Here is a 19,966-nt window from a genome sequence, read left to right as displayed (position 1 = left end):
CTCACCGAGCGCCTCCTGGCGCACTCGAGGAGGAATCCTGGCGGCAACGGAGGAAATCATCGATGAGCGAACGGTCCAGCACGTCCCGAGACGGAACCCAACTCCTCTCCTCAGGACCGTAACCCTCCCAATCCACTAGGTATTGGTGACCCCGTCCCCGAGAACGCATGTCCATAATTTTATGTACCTTGTAAATAGGTGCGCTCTCGACAAGGACGGGAGGGGGAGGGAAGACGAACGGGGTGCGAAGAACGGGCTTAACACAGGAGACATGGAAGACAGGATGGACGCGACGAAGATGTCGCGGAAGAAGCAGTCGCACAGCGACTGGATTGACGACCTGGGAGACACGGAACGGACCAATGAACCGCGGAGTCAACTTACGAGAAGCTGTCGTAAGAGGAAGGTTGCGAGTGGAAAGCCACACTCTCTGGCCGCAACAATACCTTGGACTCTTAATCCTGCGTTTATTGGCGGCTCTCACCGTCTGTGCCCTGTAACGGCAAAGTGCAGACCTCACCCTCCTCCAGGTGCGCTCACAACGTTGGACAAACGCTTGAGCGGAGGGAACGCTGGACTCGGCAAGCTGGGATGAGAACAGAGGAGGCTGGTAACCCAGACTACTCTGAAACGGAGATAACCCGGTAGCAGACGAAGGAAGCGAATTGTGAGCGTATTCTGCCCAGGGGAGCTGTTCTGCCCAAGACGCAGGGTTCCTGAAAGAAAGGCTGCGTAGTATGCGACCAATCGTCTGATTGGCCCTCTCTGCTTGACCGTTAGACTGGGGATGAAACCCGGAAGAGAGACTGACGGACGCACCAATCAAACGACAGAACTCCCTCCAAAACTGTGACGTGAATTGCGGACCTCTGTCTGAAACGGCGTCTAACGGGAGGCCATGAATTCTGAATACATTCTCAATAATGATTTGTGCCGTCTCCTTAGCGGAAGGAAGTTTAGCGAGGGGAATGAAATGTGCCGCCTTAGAGAACCTATCGACAACCGTCAGAATCACAGTCTTCCCCGCAGACAAAGGCAGACCGGTAATGAAGTCTAAGGCAATGTGAGACCATGGTCGAGAAGGAATGGGGAGCGGTCTGAGACGACCGGCAGGAGGAGAGTTACCCGACTTAGTCTGCGCGCAGTCCGAACAGGCAGCCACGAAACGGCGCGTGTCACGCTCCTGAGTCGGCCACCAAAAGCGCTGGCGAATAGACGCAAGAGTGCCTCGAACACCGGGATGACCCGCTAACTTGGCAGAGTGAGCCCACTGAAGAACAGCCAGACGAGTGGAAACAGGAACGAAAAGGAGGTTACTAGGACAAGCGCGCGGCGACGCAGTGTGCGTGAGTGCTTGCTTAACCTGTCTTTCAATTCCCCAGACTGTTAACCCGACAACACGCCCATAAGGAAGAATCCCTCGGGATCAGTAGAAGCCACAGAAGAACTAAACAGACGGGATAAGGCATCAGGCTTGGTGTTCTTGCTACCCGGACGGTAAGAAATCACAAACTCGAAACGAGCGAAAAACAACGCCCAACGAGCTTGACGGGCATTAAGTCGTTTGGCAGAACGGATGTACTCAAGGTTCTTATGGTCTGTCCAAACGACAAAAGGAACGGTCGCCCTCCAACCACTGTCGCCATTCGCCTAGGGCTAAGCGGATGGCGAGCAGTTCACGGTTACCCACATCATAGTTGCGCTCAGATGGCGACAGGCGATGAGAAAATAAGCGCAAGGATGAACCTTATCGTCAGACTGGAAGCGCTGGGATAGAATGGCTCCCACGCCTACCTCTGAAGCGTCAACCTCGACAATGAATTGTCTAGTGACGTCAGGAGTAACGAGGATAGGAGCGGACGTAAAACGTTCTTTTAGAAGATCAAAAGCTCCCTGGGCGGAACCGGACCACTTAAAACACGTCTTGACAGAAGTAAGAGCTGTGAGAGGGGCAGCAACTTGACCGAAATTACGAATGAAACGCCGATAGAAATTAGCGAAACCTAAAAAGCGCTGCAACTCGACACGTGACCTTGGAACGGGCCAATCACTGACAGCTTGGACCTTAGCGGAATCCATCTGAATGCCTTCAGCGGAAATAACGGAACCGAGAAAAGTAACGGAGGAGACATGAAAAGAGCACTTCTCAGCCTTTACATAGAGACAATTCTCTAAAAGGCGCTGTAGAACACGTCGAACGTGCTGAACATGAATCTCGAGTGACGGAGAAAAATCAGGATATCGTCAAGATAGACAAAAACGAAAATGTTCAGCATGTCTCTCAGAACATCATTAACTAATGCCTGAAAAACAGCTGGCGCATTGGCGAGACCGAACGGCAGAACCCGGTACTCAAAATGCCCTAACGGAGTATTAAACGCCGTTTTCCACTCGTCCCCTCTCTGATGCGCACGAGATGGTAAGCGTTACGAAGGTCCAACTTAGTAAAGCACCTGGCTCCCTGCAGAATCTCGAAGGCTGATGACATAAGGGGAAGCGGATAACGATTCTTAACCGTTATGTCATTCAGCCCTCGATAATCCACGCAGGGGCGCAGAGTACCGTCCTTCTTCTTAACAAAAAGAACCCCGCCCCGGCCGGAGAGGAAGAAGGCACTATGGTACCGGCGCCAAGAGACACAGACAAATAATCCTCGAGAGCCTTACGTTCGGGAGCCGACAGAGAGTATAGTCTACCTCGAGGAGGAGTGGTCCCCGGAAGGAGATCAATACTACAATCATACGACCGGTGAGGAGGAAGGGAGTTGGCTCGGGACCGACTGAAGACCGTGCGCAGATCATGATATTCCTCCGGCACTCCTGTCAAATCGCCAGGTTCCTCCTGAGAAGTAGGGACAGAAGAAACGGGAGGGATGGCAGACATTAAACACTTCACATGACAAGAAACGTTCCAGGATAGGATAGAATTACTAGACCAATTAATAGAAGGATTATGACATACTAGCCAGGGATGACCCAAAACAACAGGTGTAAACGGTGAACGGAAAATCAAAAAAGAAATAGTCTCACTGTGGTTACCAGATACTGTGAGGGTTAAAGGTAGTGTCTCAAATCTGATACTGGGAAGATGACTACCATCTAAGGCGAACATGGGCGTAGGCTTATCTAACTCTCTGAAAGGAATGTCATGTTTCCGAACCCATGCTTCGTCCATGAAACAACCCTCAGCCCCAGAGTCTATCAAGGCACTACATGTAGCGCCCGAACCGGTCCAGCGTAGGTGGACCGACAAAGTAGTACAGGACTTTGATGGAGAGACTTGAGTAGTTGCGCTCACCTGTAGCCCTCCGCTTACAGATGAGCTCTGGCTTTTACTGGACATGAATTAACGAAATGTCCAGCAACTCCACAATAGAGGCACAGGCGGTTGGTGATCCTCCGTTCCCTCTCCTTATTCGAGATGCGAATCCCTCCCAGCTGCATGGGCTCAGTCTCAAAGCCAGAGGGGGAGATGGCTGCGATGCGGAGCAGGGAAACACCGTTGATGCGAGCTCTCTTCCACGAGCCCGGTGACGAAGATCTACCCGTCGTTCTATGCGGATGGCGAGAGCAATCAAAGAATCCACATCTGAAGGAACCTCCCGGGAGAGAATCTCATCCTTAACCACAGCGTGGAGTCCCTCCAGAAAACGAGCGAGCAGCGCCGGCTCGTTCCACTCACTAGAGGCAGCAAGAGTGCGAAACTCAATGGAATAATCCGTTATGGACCGTTCACCTTGGCATAAGGAAGCCAGGGCCCTAGAAGCCTCCCCACCAAAAACTGAACGGTCAAAAACCCGAATCATCTCCTCTTTAAAGTTCTGGAAAACGTTAGAGCAAACAGCCCTTGCCTCCCAGATAGCTGTGCCCCATTCTCGAGCCCGGCCAGTGAGGAGTGAGATGACGTAAGCAACCCGAGCTCTCTCTAGAGTATGTGTTGGGTTGGAGAGAGAACACAATCTCACACTGCGTGAGAAAGGAGCGGCACTCAGTGGGCTGCCCGGAGTAGCAAGGTGGGTTATTAACCCTAGGTTCTGGAGGCTCGGCAGGCCAGGAAGTAACAGGTGGCACGAGACGTAGACTCTGGAACTGTCCAGAGAGGTCGGAAACCTGAGCAGCCAGGTTTTCCACGGCCTGGCGAGCAGCGGACAATTCCTGCTCGTGTCTGCCGAGCATGGCTCCTTGGATCTCGACGGCAGTGTAACGAGCGTCAGAAGTCGCTGGGTCCATTCTTTGATCGGTTCCTTCTGTTATGCAGGTGAAGGAGGACCCAAACGCGACTTAACAGAAACAGAGTTTATTAATGCTCAAAACCGAATAACTGAAATCCTCTAGATAGTAGAGGGAAAACAACTGGAGAAGCGGCCACAGACTGCAGGTCGCTTCGGGTAGGCGCAGGCCGTAGTCAACTGAGACACCTGCTCACACGCAGCGTCTGAAGAAGGCACAAAACACGACAGGACAGGGTGATACACAATCACGGCAAAAAAACACGACAGGACAGGGCGAAACGCAATTACAGCATGGAATACAAAACAAGGAACCGATGGAACAGGAACGGATCACAAAGGAATAAATAGGGAGTCTAATCAGGGGAAAGGATCGGGAACAGGTGTGGGAAGACTAAATGATGATTAGGGGAATAGGAACAGCTGGGAGCAGGAACGGAACGACAGAGAGAAGAGAGAGCGAGAGAGTGAAAGGGGGAGGGGGAGAGAGAGGGATAGAACCAAACAAGACCAGCAGAGGGAAACGAATAGCATGGGGAGCACAGGGACAAGACATGACAATAAATGACAAACATGACAATGATGTCCTTTAGTACCTTGAGTGTGGCTGAGGTGCACCCGTGACCGGCTCGGAAACCAGATTGCATAGCGGAGAAGGTACGGTGGGATTCGAGATGGTCAGTGACCTGTTTGTTGACTTGGCTTTCGAAGACCTTAGATAGGCAGGGCAGAATGGATATAGGTCTGTAACAGTTTGGGTCCAGGGTGTCTCCCCCCTTTGAAGAGGGGGATGACTGCAGCAGCTTTCCAATCCTTGGGGATCTCAGACGATATGAAAGAGAGGTTGAACAGGCTGGTAATAGGGGTTGCGACAATGGCGGCGGATAGTTTCAGAAATAGAGGGTCCAGATTGTCAAGACCAGCTGATTTATACGGGTCCAGGTTTTGCAACTCTTTCAGAACATCTGTTATATGGATTTGGGTAAAGGAGAACCTGGAGAGGCTTGGGCGAGATGCTGCGGGGGGGCCGGAGCTGTTGGCCGAGGTAGGAGTGGCCAGGCGGAAGGCATGGCCAGCCGTTGAGAAATGCTTGTTGAAGTTTTCGATAATCATGGATTTGTCGGTGGTGACCGTGATCCCTAGCCTCAGTGCAGTGGGCAGCTGGGAGGAGGTGCTCTTGTTCTCCATGGACTTCACAGTGTTCCAGAACTTTTTGGAGTTGGAGCTACAGGATGCAAACTTCTGCCTGAAGAAGCTGGCCTTAGCTTTCCTGACTGACTGCGTGTAATTGGTTCCTGACTTCCCTGAACAGTTGCATATCGCGGGGACTGTTCGATGCTATTGCAGTCCGCCACAGGATGTTTTTGTGCTGGTCGAGGGCAGTCAGGTCTGGAGTGAACCAAGTGCTGTATCTGTTCTTAGTTCTGCAATTTTTGAACGGAGCATGCTTATCTAAAATGGTGAGGAAGTTACTCTTAAAGAATGACCAGGCATCCTCAACTGACGGGATGAGGTCAATGTCCTTCCAGGATACCCGGGCCAGGTCGATTAGAAAGGCCTGCTCACAGAAGTGTTTTAGGGAACATTTGACAGTGATGAGGGTGGTCGTTTGACTGCGGCACCGTAGCGGATACAGGCAATGAGGCAGTGGTCGCTGAGATCCTGGTTGAAGACAGCGGAGGTGTATTTGGAGGGTCAGTTGGTCAGGATGACGTCTATGAGGGTGCCCTTGCTTACAGAGTTAGGGTTGTACCTGGTGGGTTTCTTGATGATTTGTGTGAGATTGAGGGCATCTAGCTTAGATTGTAGGACTGCCGGGGTGTTAAGCATATCCCAGTTTAGGTCACCTAACAGAACAAACTCTGAAGCTAGATGGGGGGCAATCAATTCACAAATGGTGTACAGGGCACAGCTGGGAGCTGAGGGGGGGTCGGTAGCAGGCGGCAACAGTGAGAGACTTATTTCTGGAGAGAGTAATTTTCAGAATTAGTAGTTCGAACTGTTTGGGTATGGACCTGGAAAGTATGACATTACTTTGCAGGCTATCTCTGCAGTAGACTGCAACTCCTCCCCCTTTGGCAGTTCTATCTTGACGGAAGATGTTATAGTTGGGTATGGAAATCTCTGAATTTTTGGTGGCCTTCCTGAGCCAGGATTCAGACACGGCAAGGACATCAGGGTTAGCAGAGTGTGCTAAAGCAGTGAGTAAAACAAACTTAGGGAGGAGGCTTCTGATGTTGACATGCATGAAACCAAGGCTTTTTCGATCACAGAAGTCAACAAATGAGGGTGCCTGGGGACATGCAGGGCCTGGGTTTACCTCCACATCACCCGCAGAACAGAGAAGGAGTAGTATGAGGGTGCGGCTAAAGGCTATCAAAACTGGTCGCCTAGAGCGTTGGGGGCAGAGAATAAGAGGAGCAGGTTTCTGGGCATGGTAGAATATATTCAGGGCATAATACGCAGACAGGGGTATGGTGGGGTGCGGGTACGGCGGAGGTAAGCCCAGGCACTGGGTGATGATGAGAAAGGTTTTATCTCTGGACATGCTGGTTGTAATGGGTGAGGTCACCGCATATGTGGGAGATGGGACAAAGGAGGTATCAGGGGTATGAGGAGTGGGACTAGGGGCTCCACTGTGAACTCAAAACAATGATAACTAACCTGAGCAACAGTATACAAGGCATATTGACATTTGAGACATACAGTGAGGCATACAGTAATCACAGGTGTTGAATTGGGAAAGCTAGCTAAAACAGAGGGTGAGACAACAGCTAATCAGCTAGCATAACAACAGCAGGTAAAATGGCATTGACTAGGCAACGGGGCCGACAGATAAATCAAACAAGCAGAATGGAGTAGCGTGATTAATGGACAGTCCAGCGTGCATCAGCTATGTAGCCAAGTGATCAGAGTCCAGGGGCAGCGGTGGATGAGGCAGGGGGGCTGGACTGGCGGGTGTTATCCAGGTTTTTTTTTTAAACAGTGACTAAGTAGCTTGTAGCTAGTTAGCTGATTCGCTTCTGGAGGTTCTTGAGTGTGTTCTAAAAATTTAAAATAATAGCGATTCCGTATCACATTGGGTGAGGCAGGTTTCCGGAAGGTATAAACACATTTTTTAAATCGGGAAGAGATAGAAAGTACATATGGGCCACTGCGATGCAGACGGTTAGCAGGCCTGTGCTAACAAGCTAACAGATTAGCAGGCCAGGGTAAACAAGTTAGTAGTTAGCGGACCTGGGCTAAACAAGCTAGCAGTTAGCATGCCGAATTAGCAAGCAAGGAGATAGCGAGGGCTAGAGAGTTAGAGGACGTGGCGATGGGGTGAGTCTGTTTAGTCCTCTTCATGCAGTGACATCGGTAGACCGGTCGTGGATCCGGGTATAGAAGCCCAGGAGTATGCTAGGAACACAGGAGCTCTGGCCGGGCTAGCTTCAAGCTACGTGGGTGGAAACGCTAGCCAGGAGTAAACAACCAGGGTTGCGGTTTAGCTCGATAGTTAGTTGTGAAGATCCAGCTGAAAAAAATGTTCCGTTTGCGGAGAGAATCCGGGGGTAAAAAATAAATAGGTCCGTTATGCTCTGGTTAGCGTCGCGTTGTTCGAACTGGCGAGAGCTTTCCGAGCTAAAGGTTAGCTGATGACCGGTTAGCTGAAGACCGCTAGCATAGCTGGTGGTTAGCTGGCTAACTTCAGTTGAGGGGTTTCGGTTCCGAAGTAAATATAAATACTTTAGGAAAAGTAGCTACATTGGGTGAGGCGGATTGCAGGAGAGTATTTGGAAGCTTAGGTTTAGCAAAATGTTTTTAAAGATATGTGAAGAAAAATATCTAAAACGAAAAAGAGACTGTATTTACAGATATTTACAGAGAGACGATACGAGAGGACGACTTACTGCTATGCCATCTTGGAATGTGGCAACATGCAATCATTGTGTTTAAAAAAATATTTTTTACATGTAATACTTGATAATACCTGGAGGAATGTGATCCTCTGTGTGTGAAAGGTGCTCCAGTTCAGTGTTTCTTCCTCAGCTCAGCTGCCTGCTCCAGTCTCTGTGTGAGTCCTTCAGGCTGACTCACTGCAGTCTTCTCCTGGGCTCTGATCAGCTCTCACACCTCACAGCACCTTCTCTCTATGGAGTGTATCAGCTCAGTAAAGATCCTCTCACTTAACTCCATTGTTGCCTGTGCAGAGTGCTGGTGGGAGATGCAGAGAGTAACCTGCAGTAACCTGGAGACTGTGTACTCGTGCGCAGCCATGGCAGCCAAAGGCTCAAACCCAGAGGAAACTGTGGTAACCAGGATAAATGCGCAACCTGTGTACTGCCTAATACCCACTCCTGGACCCAGCCATGAGAACCATGTGAGGCACACTGGGATCAGTTACATCCAAGCGATAAATCCTCAAAGTTATGTTGCGAAACCCAACTTGCTGCAGCACAGATATCACCAATCATCATGCATTTACATTTTACATTTACATTTACATTTAAGTCATTTAGCAGAGCGACTTACAAATTGGTGCATTCACCTTATGACATCCAGTGGGACAGTCACTTAACAATAGTGCATCTAAAACTTAGGGGGGGGGTGAGAGGGATTACTTATCCTATCCTAGGTATTCCTTAAAGAGGTGGGGTTTCAGGTGTCTCCGGAAGGTGGTGATTGACTCCGCTGTCCTGGCGTCGTGAGGGAGTTTGTTCCACCATTGGGGGGCCAGGGCAGCGAACAGTTTTGACTGGGCTGAGCGGGAGCTGTACTTCCTCAGTGGTAGGGAGGCGAGCAGGCCAGAGGTGGATGAACGCAGTGCCCTTGTTTGGGTGTAGGGCCTGATCAGAGCCTGGAGGTACTGAGGTGCCGTTCCCCTCACAGCTCCGTAGGCAAGCACCATGGTCTTGTAGCGGATGCGAGCTTCAACTGGAAGCCAGTGGAGAGAACGGAGGAGCGGGGTGACGTGAGAGAACTTGGGAAGGTTGAACACCAGACGGGCTGCGGCGTTCTGGATGAGTTGAAGGGTTTAATGGCACAGGCAGGGAGCCCAGCCAACAGCGAGTTGCAGTAATCCAGACGGGAGATGACAAGTGCCTGGATTAGGACCTGCGCCGCTTCCTGTGTGAGGCAGGGTCGTACTCTGCGGATGTTGTTGAGCATGAACCTACAGGAACGGGCCACCGCCTTGATGTTGGTTGAGAACGACAGGGTGTTGTCCAGGATCACGCCAAGGTTCTTGGCGCTCTGGGAGGAAGACACAATGGAGTTGTCAACCGTGATGGCGAGATCATGGAACGGGCAGTCCTTCCCCGGGAGGAAGAGCAGCTCCGTCTTGCCGAGGTTCAGCTTGAGGTGGTGATCCGTCATCCACACTGATATGTCTGCCAGACATGCAGAGATGCGATTCGCCACCTGGTCATCAGAAGGGGGAAAGGAGAAGATTAATTGTGTGTCGTCTGCATAGCAATGATAAGAGAGACCATGTGAGGTTATGACAGAGCCAAGTGACTTGGTGTATAGCGAGAATAGGAGAGGGCCAAGAACAGAGCCCTGGGGGACACCAGTGGTGAGAGCGCGTGGTGAGGAGACAGATTCTCGCCATGCCACCTGGTAGGAGCGACCTGTCAGGTAGGACGCAATCCAAGCGTGGGCCGCGCCGGAGATGCCCAACTCGGAGAGGGTGGAGAGGAGGATCTGATGGTTCACAGTATCGAAGGCAGCCGACAGATCTAGAAGGATGAGAGCAGAGGAGAGAGAGTTAGCTTTAGCAGTGCGGAGCGCCTCCGTGATACAGAGGAGAGCAGTCTCAGTTGAATGACTAGTCTTGAAACCTGACTGATTTGGATCAAGAAGGTCATTCAGAGAGAGATAGCGGGAGAGCTGGCCAAGGACGGCACGTTCAAGAGTTTTGGAGAGAAAAGAAAGAAGGGATACTGGTCTGTAATTGTTGACATCGGAGGGATCGAGTGTAGGTTTTTTCAGAAGGGGTGCAACTCTCGCTCTCTTGAAGACGGAAGGGACGTAGCCAGCGGTCAGGGATGAGTTGATGAGCGAGGTGAGGTAAGGGAGAAGGTCTCCGGAAATGGTCTGGAGAAGAGAGGAGGGGATAGGGTCAAGCGGGCAGGTTGTTGGGCGGCCGGCCGTCACAAGACGCGAGATTTCATCTGGAGAGAGAGGGGAGAAAGAGGTCAGAGCACAGGGTAGGGCAGTGTGAGCAGAACCAGCGGTGTCGTTTGACTTAGCAAACGAGGATCGGATGTCGTCGACCTTCTTTTCAAAATGGTTGACGAAGTCATCTGCAGAGAGGGAGGAGGGGGGGGGGCGGAGGATTCAGGAGGGAGGAGAAGGTGGCAAAGAGCTTCCTAGGGTTAGAGGCAGATGCTTGGAATTTAGCGTGGTAGAAAGTGGCTTTAGCAGCAGAGACAGAGGAGGAAAATGTAGAGAGGAGGGAGTGAAAGGATGCCAGGTCCGCAGGGAGGCGAGTTTTCCTCCATTTCCGCTCGGCTGCCCGGAGCCCTGTTCTGTGAGCTCGCAATGAGTCATCGAGCCACGGAGCGGGAGGGAGGACCGAGCCGGCCTGGAGGATAGGGGACATAGAGAGTCAAGGGATGCAGAGAGGGAGGAGAGGAGGGTTGAGGAGGCAGAATCAGGAGATAGGTGGGAGAAGGTTTGAGCGGAGGGAAGAGATGATAGGATGGAAGAGGAGAGAGTAGCGGGGGAGAGAGAGCGAAGGTTGGGACGGCGCGATACCATCCGAGTAGGGGCAGTGTGGGAGGTGTTGGATGAGAGCGAGAGGGAAAAGGATACAAGGCAATGGTCGGAGACTTGGAGGGGAGTTGCAATGAGGTTAGTGGAGGAACAGCATCTAGTAAAGATGAGGTCGAGCGTATTGCCTGCCTTGTGAGTAGGGGGGGAAGGTGAGAGGGTGAGGTCAAAAGAGGAGAGGAGTGGAAAGAAGGAGGCAGAGAGGAAAGAGTCAAAGGTAGACGTGGGGAGGTTAAAGTCGCCCAGAACTGTGAGAGGTGAGCCGTCCTCAGGAAAGGAGCTTATCAAGGCATCAAGCTCATTGATGAACTCTCCGAGGGAACCTGGAGGGCGATAAATGATAAGGATGTTAAGCTTGAAAGGGCTAGTAACTGTGACAGCATGGAATTCAAAGGAGGCGATAGACAGATGGGTAAGGGGAGAAAGAGAGAATGACCACTTGGGAGAGATGAGGATCCCGGTGCCACCACCCCGCTGACCAGACGCTCTCGGGGTGTGCGAGAACACGTGGGCGGACGAAGAGAGAGCAGTAGGAGTAGCAGTGTTGTCTGTGGTGATCCATGTTTCCGTCAGTGCCAAGAAGTCGAGGGACTGGAGGGAGGCATAGGCTGAGATGAACTCTGCCTTGTTGACCGCAGATTGGCAGTTCCAGAGGCTACCGGAGACCTGGAACTCCACGTGGGTCGTGCGCGCTGGGACCACCAGAGTAGGGTGGCCGCGGCGTTTGTATGGTCTGTGCAGAGAGGAGAGAACAGGGATAAACAGACACATAGTTGACAGGCTACAGAAGAGGCTACGCTAATGCAAAGGAGATTGGAATGACAAGTGGACTACACGTCTCGACTGTTCAGAAAGTTAAGCTACGTAGCAAGAATCTTATTGACTAAAATGATTAAAATGATACAGTACTGCTGAAGTAGGCCAGCTGGCAGTGGGTGCGTTGTTGACACTACACTAATCAAGTCGTTCCGTTGAGTGTAATAGTTTCTGCAGTGTTGCTATTCGGGGGCTAGCTGGCTAGCTAGCAGTGTTGTTTACGTTACGTTGCGTTAAAAGAATGACAATAGCTGGCTAGCGAACCTAGAAAATCGCTCTAGACTACACAATTATCTTTGATACAAAGACGGCTATGTAGCTAGCTACGATCAAACAAATCAAACCGTTGTACTGTAATGAAATGAAGTGAAAATGTGATACTACCTGTGAATGCGACCGGGTAGTTGAGTTCTATACAGAAGACGTTGGCTAGCGTTGGCTAGCTAGCAGAGTCACCTACGTTAAGGACGACAAATAGCTGGCTAGCTAACCTCGGTAAATTAAGATAATCACTCTAAGACTACACACTCTAAACCTAAACAACACAATTATCTTGGATACGATGATACGAAGACAGCAAAGGCAGCTATGTAGCTAGCTAACACTACACTAATCAAGTCGTTCAGTTGAGTGTAATAGTTTCTCCAGTGCAGCTAATCAGTGGACGTTAGCTAGCTGGCTAGTGAAGACTACGTTAGGACGGCGAAATACGATAATTACGCAATTATCTTTGATACAAAGACGGCTATGCACCTGAACAACGCCCAAGCAGCCACCACACCCCTAGTGGAGTGAGCATGTACACCAACCCTTGTCCTTTGCTGTCATAGTCCATTGAGATAGCCTCCGCAATCCAATGAGAAAGACACTGCTTAGAAAATCACCCTACCTTGAGCTGGATAACGAAACACACAAAAAGTTGATCACGAACTGGGATATCCTTGGTCCTATCCATATACAGTGCCTTCAGGAAAGTATTCAGACCCCTTGACTTTTCACATTTATTACATTACAACCTTATTCTAAAATGGATTAAATGAAACAAATTCCTCAGCAATCTACACAGAATACCCCATAATGACAAAGTGAAAACAGGTTTTAGCATAAGTATTCAGACCCTTTGCTATGAGACTTGAAATTGATGCATCCTGTTTCCATTGATCATCCTTAAGATGTTTCTACAACTTGATTGGAGTCCACCTGTGGTAAATTCAATTGATTGGACATGATTTGGAAAGGCAAACACCTGTCTATAAGGTCCACAGATGACAGTGCATGTCAGAGCAAAAACAAAGCCATGAGGTCGAAGGAATTGTCCGTAGAGCTCCGAGACAGGCACCGATCTGGGGAAGGGTACCAAAAAAAGACTGCAGCATTGAAATTCCTCTGAGGAGATGGGAAAATCTTCCAGAAGGACAACCCATCTCTGCAGCACTACACCAATCAGCCCGTTTTGGTAGAGCGGCCGTATGGAAGCCAATCCTCAGTAAAAGGCACATGACAGCCTGCTTGGAGTTTGCCAAAAGGCACCAAAAGACTCAGACCATGAGAAACCAGATTCTCTGGTCTGATGAAACCAGGATTGAACTCTTTGGCCTGAAGGCCAAGTGTCTGGAGGAAACCAGACACCATCCGTACGGAGAAGCATGGTGGTGGCAGCATCATGCTGTGGGGATGTTTTTCAGCAGCAGGGTCTGGGAGACTAGTCAAGATCGAGGCAAAGATGAATGGATCAAAGTACAGAGAGATCCTTGATGAAAACCTGCTCCAGAGCGCTCAGGACCTCAGACTGGGGCGAAGGTTCACCTTCCAAGAGGGCAACGACCCTAAGCACACAGCCAAGACAATGCAGGAGTGGCTTTGGGACAAGTCTCTGAATGTCCTTGAGTTGCCCAGCCAGATCCCGGACTTGAACCCGATCGAACATCTCTGGAGAGACCTGTAAATAGCTGTGCAGCAATGCTCCCCATCCAACCTGACAGAGCTTGAGAGGATCTGCAGAGAAGAATCGAAGAAACTCCCCAAATACAGATGTGCCAAGCTTGTAGTGTCATAACCAAGAAGACTCAATGCTGTAATCGCTACCAAAGGTGCTTCAACAAAGTACTGAGTAAAGGGTCTGAATACTTATGTAAATGTGATATTTCATTTTTTTATTTTGATAAATTAGCAAAAAATGTTTAAACCTGTTTTTGTTTGTCATTGTGGGGTGTTGTGTGTAGATTGATGAGAGAGAGAAAAAAAAACATTTCATCAATTTTAGAATAAGGCTGTAGCATAACAAAATTTGGAAAAAGTCAAGGGGTCTGAATACTTTCCGAAGGCTCTGTATGTGCGTAAAGCACCGGACACAGGCTATGCAACCTCCATTGTTGACTGGAAGCAAATGAAGGAGGTGAGAAAGTGAACAGCTTGAAAGCCAGGGACCTGTAAGACATAGGCATAACCTTGGGAGCAAAACCTGCATTAGGATGTAACATCACTTTGGAGTCGCCAGGCGCAAGTTCCAAACAGGAAGGGAAAGACCTAGTTAGTTGTACAACTGAATGCATTCAACTGAAATGTGTCTTCCACATTTAACCCAACCTCTCTGAATCAGAGAGGTGTGGGGTGCTGCCATAATCGACATCCACGTCCTTGGCACCGGTGGAACAGCAGTTTAACTGCCTTGCTCAGGGGCAAAATAACAGATTTTTACCTTGGGGATTCGATCCAGCAACCTTTCGGTTACTGGCCCAACGCTCCTATCCGCCAGGCTCCCTTCCACGTGTACTGAGAGCGCATGGAGATCCCCAACGCCCTTGGCCGACACCAAGGCCATGAGCAGGGCAGTCTTGTAGGAAAGGACCTTCAGGTCCACAGACTCCAATGGTTCAAATAGAGGCTTCCCTCCATGGAAGGTGCCAAAGGCTTAGAAACTGGCCTGAGCCGGCGCACGCCTTTTAGGAACCGCACCATCAGAGTACGAGACCCCGGGGTAGGGCTGTCAATCCTAAACTTGCAGACTTAGAGGTGCTTGTTTAAAACACGCAAGTCCAGGATGAGACACAACTTTCCATCGCTCTTGGGAACTAAGAAGTACCGGCTGCACCAACCGCTCTATACTTCTGACACTGGAACCACCCGAATAGCCTGCTTTTGAAAACGACAGGTGCTAGGACCACCATGAAAGGAGGAGGACGCACAGAAAACGGCAGGTGGCACCCCTTAGTCACTGTCCAGGTGGTACCACTTAGTCACTGTCCAGGTGGTACCTCTTAGTCACTGTCCAGGTGGTACCCCTTAGTCACTGTCCAGGTGGTACCCCTTAGTCACTGTCCAGGTGGTACCCCTTAGTCACTGTCCAGGTGGTACCCCTTAGTCACTGTCCAGGTGGTACCCCTTAGTCACTGTTCAGGTTGTACCCCTTAGTCACTGTCCAGGTGGTACCCCTTAGTCACTGTCCAGGTGGTACCCCTAGTCACTGTCCAGGTGGTACCCCTTAGTCACTGTCCAGGTGGTACCTCTTAGTCACTGTCCAGGTGGTACCCCTTAGTCACTGTCCAGGTGGTACCCCTTAGTCACTGTCCAGGTGGTACCCCTTAGTCACTGTCCAGGTGGTACCTCTTAGTCACTGTCCAGGTGGTACCACTTAGTCACTGTCCACATCACCCATGGTGAAACTGCATATGCCCGCCACTGGACGGAACATGCTCCCAGTCTCTCATACATTATGTCCTTAAGGGGCAGAGCGCCACCCTGAGGACTGGGATATTCAATTTATTTGTCATCAATTTTTTTAGTCTCCACCACCCTTGACAACTATGTGTCTGAATGTGGGGAAGGATCTGTTTTTATTATGTCCACACCTGGACGATACCTCACTCTTGATACCCCTGAACACTGATGAACCTTGGGTAGAAACAATGTGCGTACAGCCATTCTGATACCCAGACCACACCGGATTTGGGAACTTCGGAAACCAGTAAGTTGCCCCCATTGACCGAGCCACTTGGGAGCACTGTTGCCACAGTAAATTCTTGGGGAGGTGGGCCCCGAAAACATAACTCCTCCCTCGCCCTGCAGCTAGGGTCATGAGATCTTCTCTTTCCCCGTGCTGTGGAAGAACCAGTTTTTACCTCCTCGAAACGGGCCTGTAAGGACTCCATAACTGAGCCAAACAACCTTGTTGACGAAACTGACTCATCCAAATACATCTGCCTGTTCCTCTCAAGAACTGCAACCAGCTGATCTGCTGATAAACAGCATTGTTTATTCAGAAGCACCGTGCTAGGATTAGCCCCATTGTTAGACTCTGGAACTAAGTAACTCGCCAGCTTTCCATCCATTGGCGATGTGCAAACGATCCTTGCCTCCTCATTACCCTCTACATTCATAAACTCCCCATAACCTGGTAGCACCAGCCTGGCTGAATGAGGGGAATCTGAGGTTGCCTTTAGGTCATGAGAGAAATCTTTAAACAGGGGTAAGCAATGCTTCACCGCTGCATGGACAGGAAGTAAATACCTTCCCCCAACCTGGGGGAGAAGATGTACAATCCATCCCCAGATTGTTTCCGCCCTACGACACAGCTCCATCAAAGGCGCATTAACAACCAATGGTCACTCTCCCCCACTGAATCCAAAGCTGGGCTTTAGGCTGCCCCGGACTGATATAATCCTATTCACACTGGATGGAGCCTCACTTGCCTGGGATGACACCCCTATCAACTCCGACCACCGCTGCTGCTCTCTCCTGACCTCCGACAACCCCATTCTTGAGGTTGTTTAACCCGAAGACCCTTTGCCAGCAGCCCCAATCTTTTCCACAAAGTCAGCCCGACACCCAATGGAAGTTGAGCCCAGCCGGAAACAATGGTCACACAAACTCGTCTGAGCCAAAGCCTCCTGTGCGTGTTTCCACCCCAGACAGCACTCATTAGTATCTTTACATGCCCTAGGGCTCTCAAACTCAACTCTGGACCTCAAAGCCAGTTCAACTGCATTTTTCATTGTTCCCCTCTAATCAGGGACTGATATAGACATGGGACACCAGGTGTGTTACCAGGTAGAACAGAAAACCAGCAGGCTCTGGGCCTCGTAGGGTAAGAGTTGAGTATCCTTGTCCTAGGGCATAGTCGGAGGTTCAAACTCGGCTGGTTAGCCTTTTTGAACTTACTCTTACCATTGGCTGTCTTACTCAAGCAAGGAAGCACTGGTTACACAAGCAGAGCAAAAAGTAGTTAAATTTTAGCAAACACAAAAACTGATACCAAGACCCAAAACTCACAACATCTAGGGGGACAAGTACCCTCTCCCCACTAACAGACACCTATGTACAAATGTTGAAAAGTTAGCAAATTGCATGACACATTCCTCATTCAGGCGAACTGAAGAGCAAAGAATTTAGGGAATGGATGCCTAGCCTGCCCTCGAAGCCCCACTTCCTGGGCATAATACTGGGGCTTCGAGGGCGGGCTAGGCATCCATTTGCCCGTTGGGCGTGACAGTTTTCTTCAGGTGAATATGATTGGTCGTTGATTCCCCATAGTATTTTATACCGAGTGACAGACTGAAAGGGAACTAGACATGTTATGCAGGTGAATGAGGACCCAAAAGCGACTTGGCGAAAACAGAGTCTTTAATCCAGTAAAGTTACTTTACAAACAAAAGGCATAATACTACTCGTAATGACGAGAACAGACTGGAGACTTGATCAAGAACTGCAGGTTGCCTCGGGAAGGCACTTGAACGTAGCAGACTCAGACACCTGCTCACCACGCAGCATCTGAGGGAAACACGACACGACAGGGCAATACATAGACACAGCACGGTGAACAATAGACAAGGATCCGACAGGACAGGAACGGAAAACAAGGGAAGAAATAGGGACTCTAATCAGGGGAAAAGATAAGGAACAGGTGTGGGAAGACTAAATGATGATTAGGGGAATAGGAACAGCTGGGAGCAGGAAAGGAACGATAGAGAGAGGAGAGAGAGGGAGGGGGAGAGAGAGGGATAGAAAAAGGGAACGAACCTAATAAGACCAGCAGGGGGAAACGAACAGAAGGGAAAGCATAATGACAAGACAATCTAAGACAAAACATGACAGTACCCCCCACTCACCGAGCGCCTCCTGGCGCACTCGAGGAGGAATCCTGGCGGCAACGGAGGAAATCATCAATAAGTGAACGGTCCAGCACGTCCCGAGACGGAACCCAACTCCTCTCCTCAGGACCGTAACCCTCCCAATCCACTAAGTATTGGTGACCCCGTCCCCGAGAACGCATGTCCATGATCTTACGTACCTTGTAAATAGGTGCGCTCTCGACAAGGACGGGAGGGGGGGAGGGAAGACGAACGGGGGTGCGAAGAAAAGGCTTGACACAGGAGACATGGAAGACAGGATGGACGCGACGAAGATGTCGCGGAAGAAGCAGTCGCACAGCGACAGGATTGACGACCTGGGAGACACGGAACGGACCAATGAACCGCGGAGTCAACTTACGAGAAGCTGTCGTAAGAGGAAGGTTGCGAGTGGAAAGCCACACTCTCTGGCCGCAACAATACCTTGGACTCTTAATCCTGCGTTTATTGGCGGCTCTCACAGTCTGTGCCCTGTAACGGCAAAGTGCAGACCTCACCCTCCTCCAGGTGCGCTCACAACGTTGGACAAACGCTTGAGCAGAGGGAACGCTGGACTCGGCAAGCTGGGATGAGAACAGAGGAGGCTGGTAACCCAGACTACTCTGAAACGGAGATAACCCGGTAGCAGACGAAGGAAGCGAGTTGTGAGCGTATTCTGCCCAGGGGAGCTGTTCTGCCCAAGACGCAGGGTTTCTGAAAGAAAGGCTGCGTAGTATGCGACCAATCGTCTGATTGGCCCTCTCTGCTTGACTGTTAGACTGGGGATGAAACCCGGAAGAGAGACTGACGGACGCACCAATCAAACGACAGAACTCCCTCCAAAACTGTGACGTGAATTGCGGGCCTCTGTCTGAAACGGCGTCTAACGGGAGGCCATGAATTCTGAACACATTCTCGATGATGATTTGTGCCGTCTCCTTAGCGGAAGGAAGTTTAGCGAGGGGAATGAAATGTGCCGCCTTAGAGAACCTATCGACAACCGCAAGAATCACAGTCTTCCCCGCAGACAAAGGCAGACCGGTAATGAAGTCTAGGGCGATGTGAGACCATGGTCGAGAAGGAATGGGGAGCGGTCTGAGACGACCGGCAGGAGGAGAGTTACCCGACTTAGTCTGCGCGCAGTCCGAACAAGCAGCCACGAAACGGCGCGTGTCACGCTCCTGAGTCGGCCACCAAAAGCGCTGGCGAATAGACGCAAGAGTGCCTCGAACACCGGGATGACCAGCTAACTTGGCAGAGTGAGCCCACTGAAGAACAGCCAGACGAGTGGAAACAGGAACGAAAAGGAGGTTACTAGGACAAGCGCGCGGCGACGCAGTGTGCGTGAGTGCTTGCTTAACCTGTCTTTCAATTCCCCAGACTGTCAACCCGACAACACGCCCATAAGGAAGAATCCCCTCGGGATCAGTAGAAGCCACAGAAGAACTAAACAGACGGGATAAGGCATCAGGCTTGGTGTTTTTGCTACCCGGACGGTAAGAAATCACAAACTCGAAACGAGCGAAAAACAACGCCCAACGAGCTTGACGGGCATTAAGTCGTTTGGCAGAACGGATGTACTCAAGGTTCTTATGGTCTGTCCAAACGACAAAAGGAACGGTCGCCCCCTCCAACCACTGTCGCCATTCGCCTAGGGCTAAGCGGATGGCGAGCAGTTCACGGTTACCCACATCATAGTTGCGCTCAGATGGCGACAGGCGATGAGAAAAATAAGCGCAAGGATGAACCTTATCGTCAGACTGGAAGCGCTGGGATAGAATGGCTCCCACGCCTACCTCTGAAGCGTCAACCTCGACAATGAATTGTCTAGTGACGTCAGGAGTAACGAGGATAGGAGCGGACGTAAAACGTTCTTTTAGAAGATCAAAAGCTCCCTGGGCGGAACCGGACCACTTAAAACACGTCTTGACAGAAGTAAGAGCTGTGAGAGGGGCAGCAACTTGACCGAAATTACGAATGAAACGCCGATAGAAATTAGCGAAACCTAAAAAGCGCTGCAACTCGACACGTGACCTTGGAACGGGCCAATCACTGACAGCTT

This window comes from Oncorhynchus gorbuscha, linkage group LG22, assembly GCF_021184085.1.
Source record: "Oncorhynchus gorbuscha isolate QuinsamMale2020 ecotype Even-year linkage group LG22, OgorEven_v1.0, whole genome shotgun sequence".
Lineage (NCBI taxonomy): Eukaryota > Metazoa > Chordata > Actinopteri > Salmoniformes > Salmonidae > Oncorhynchus > Oncorhynchus gorbuscha.
Note: the sequence above shows the minus strand (reverse complement) of the source record.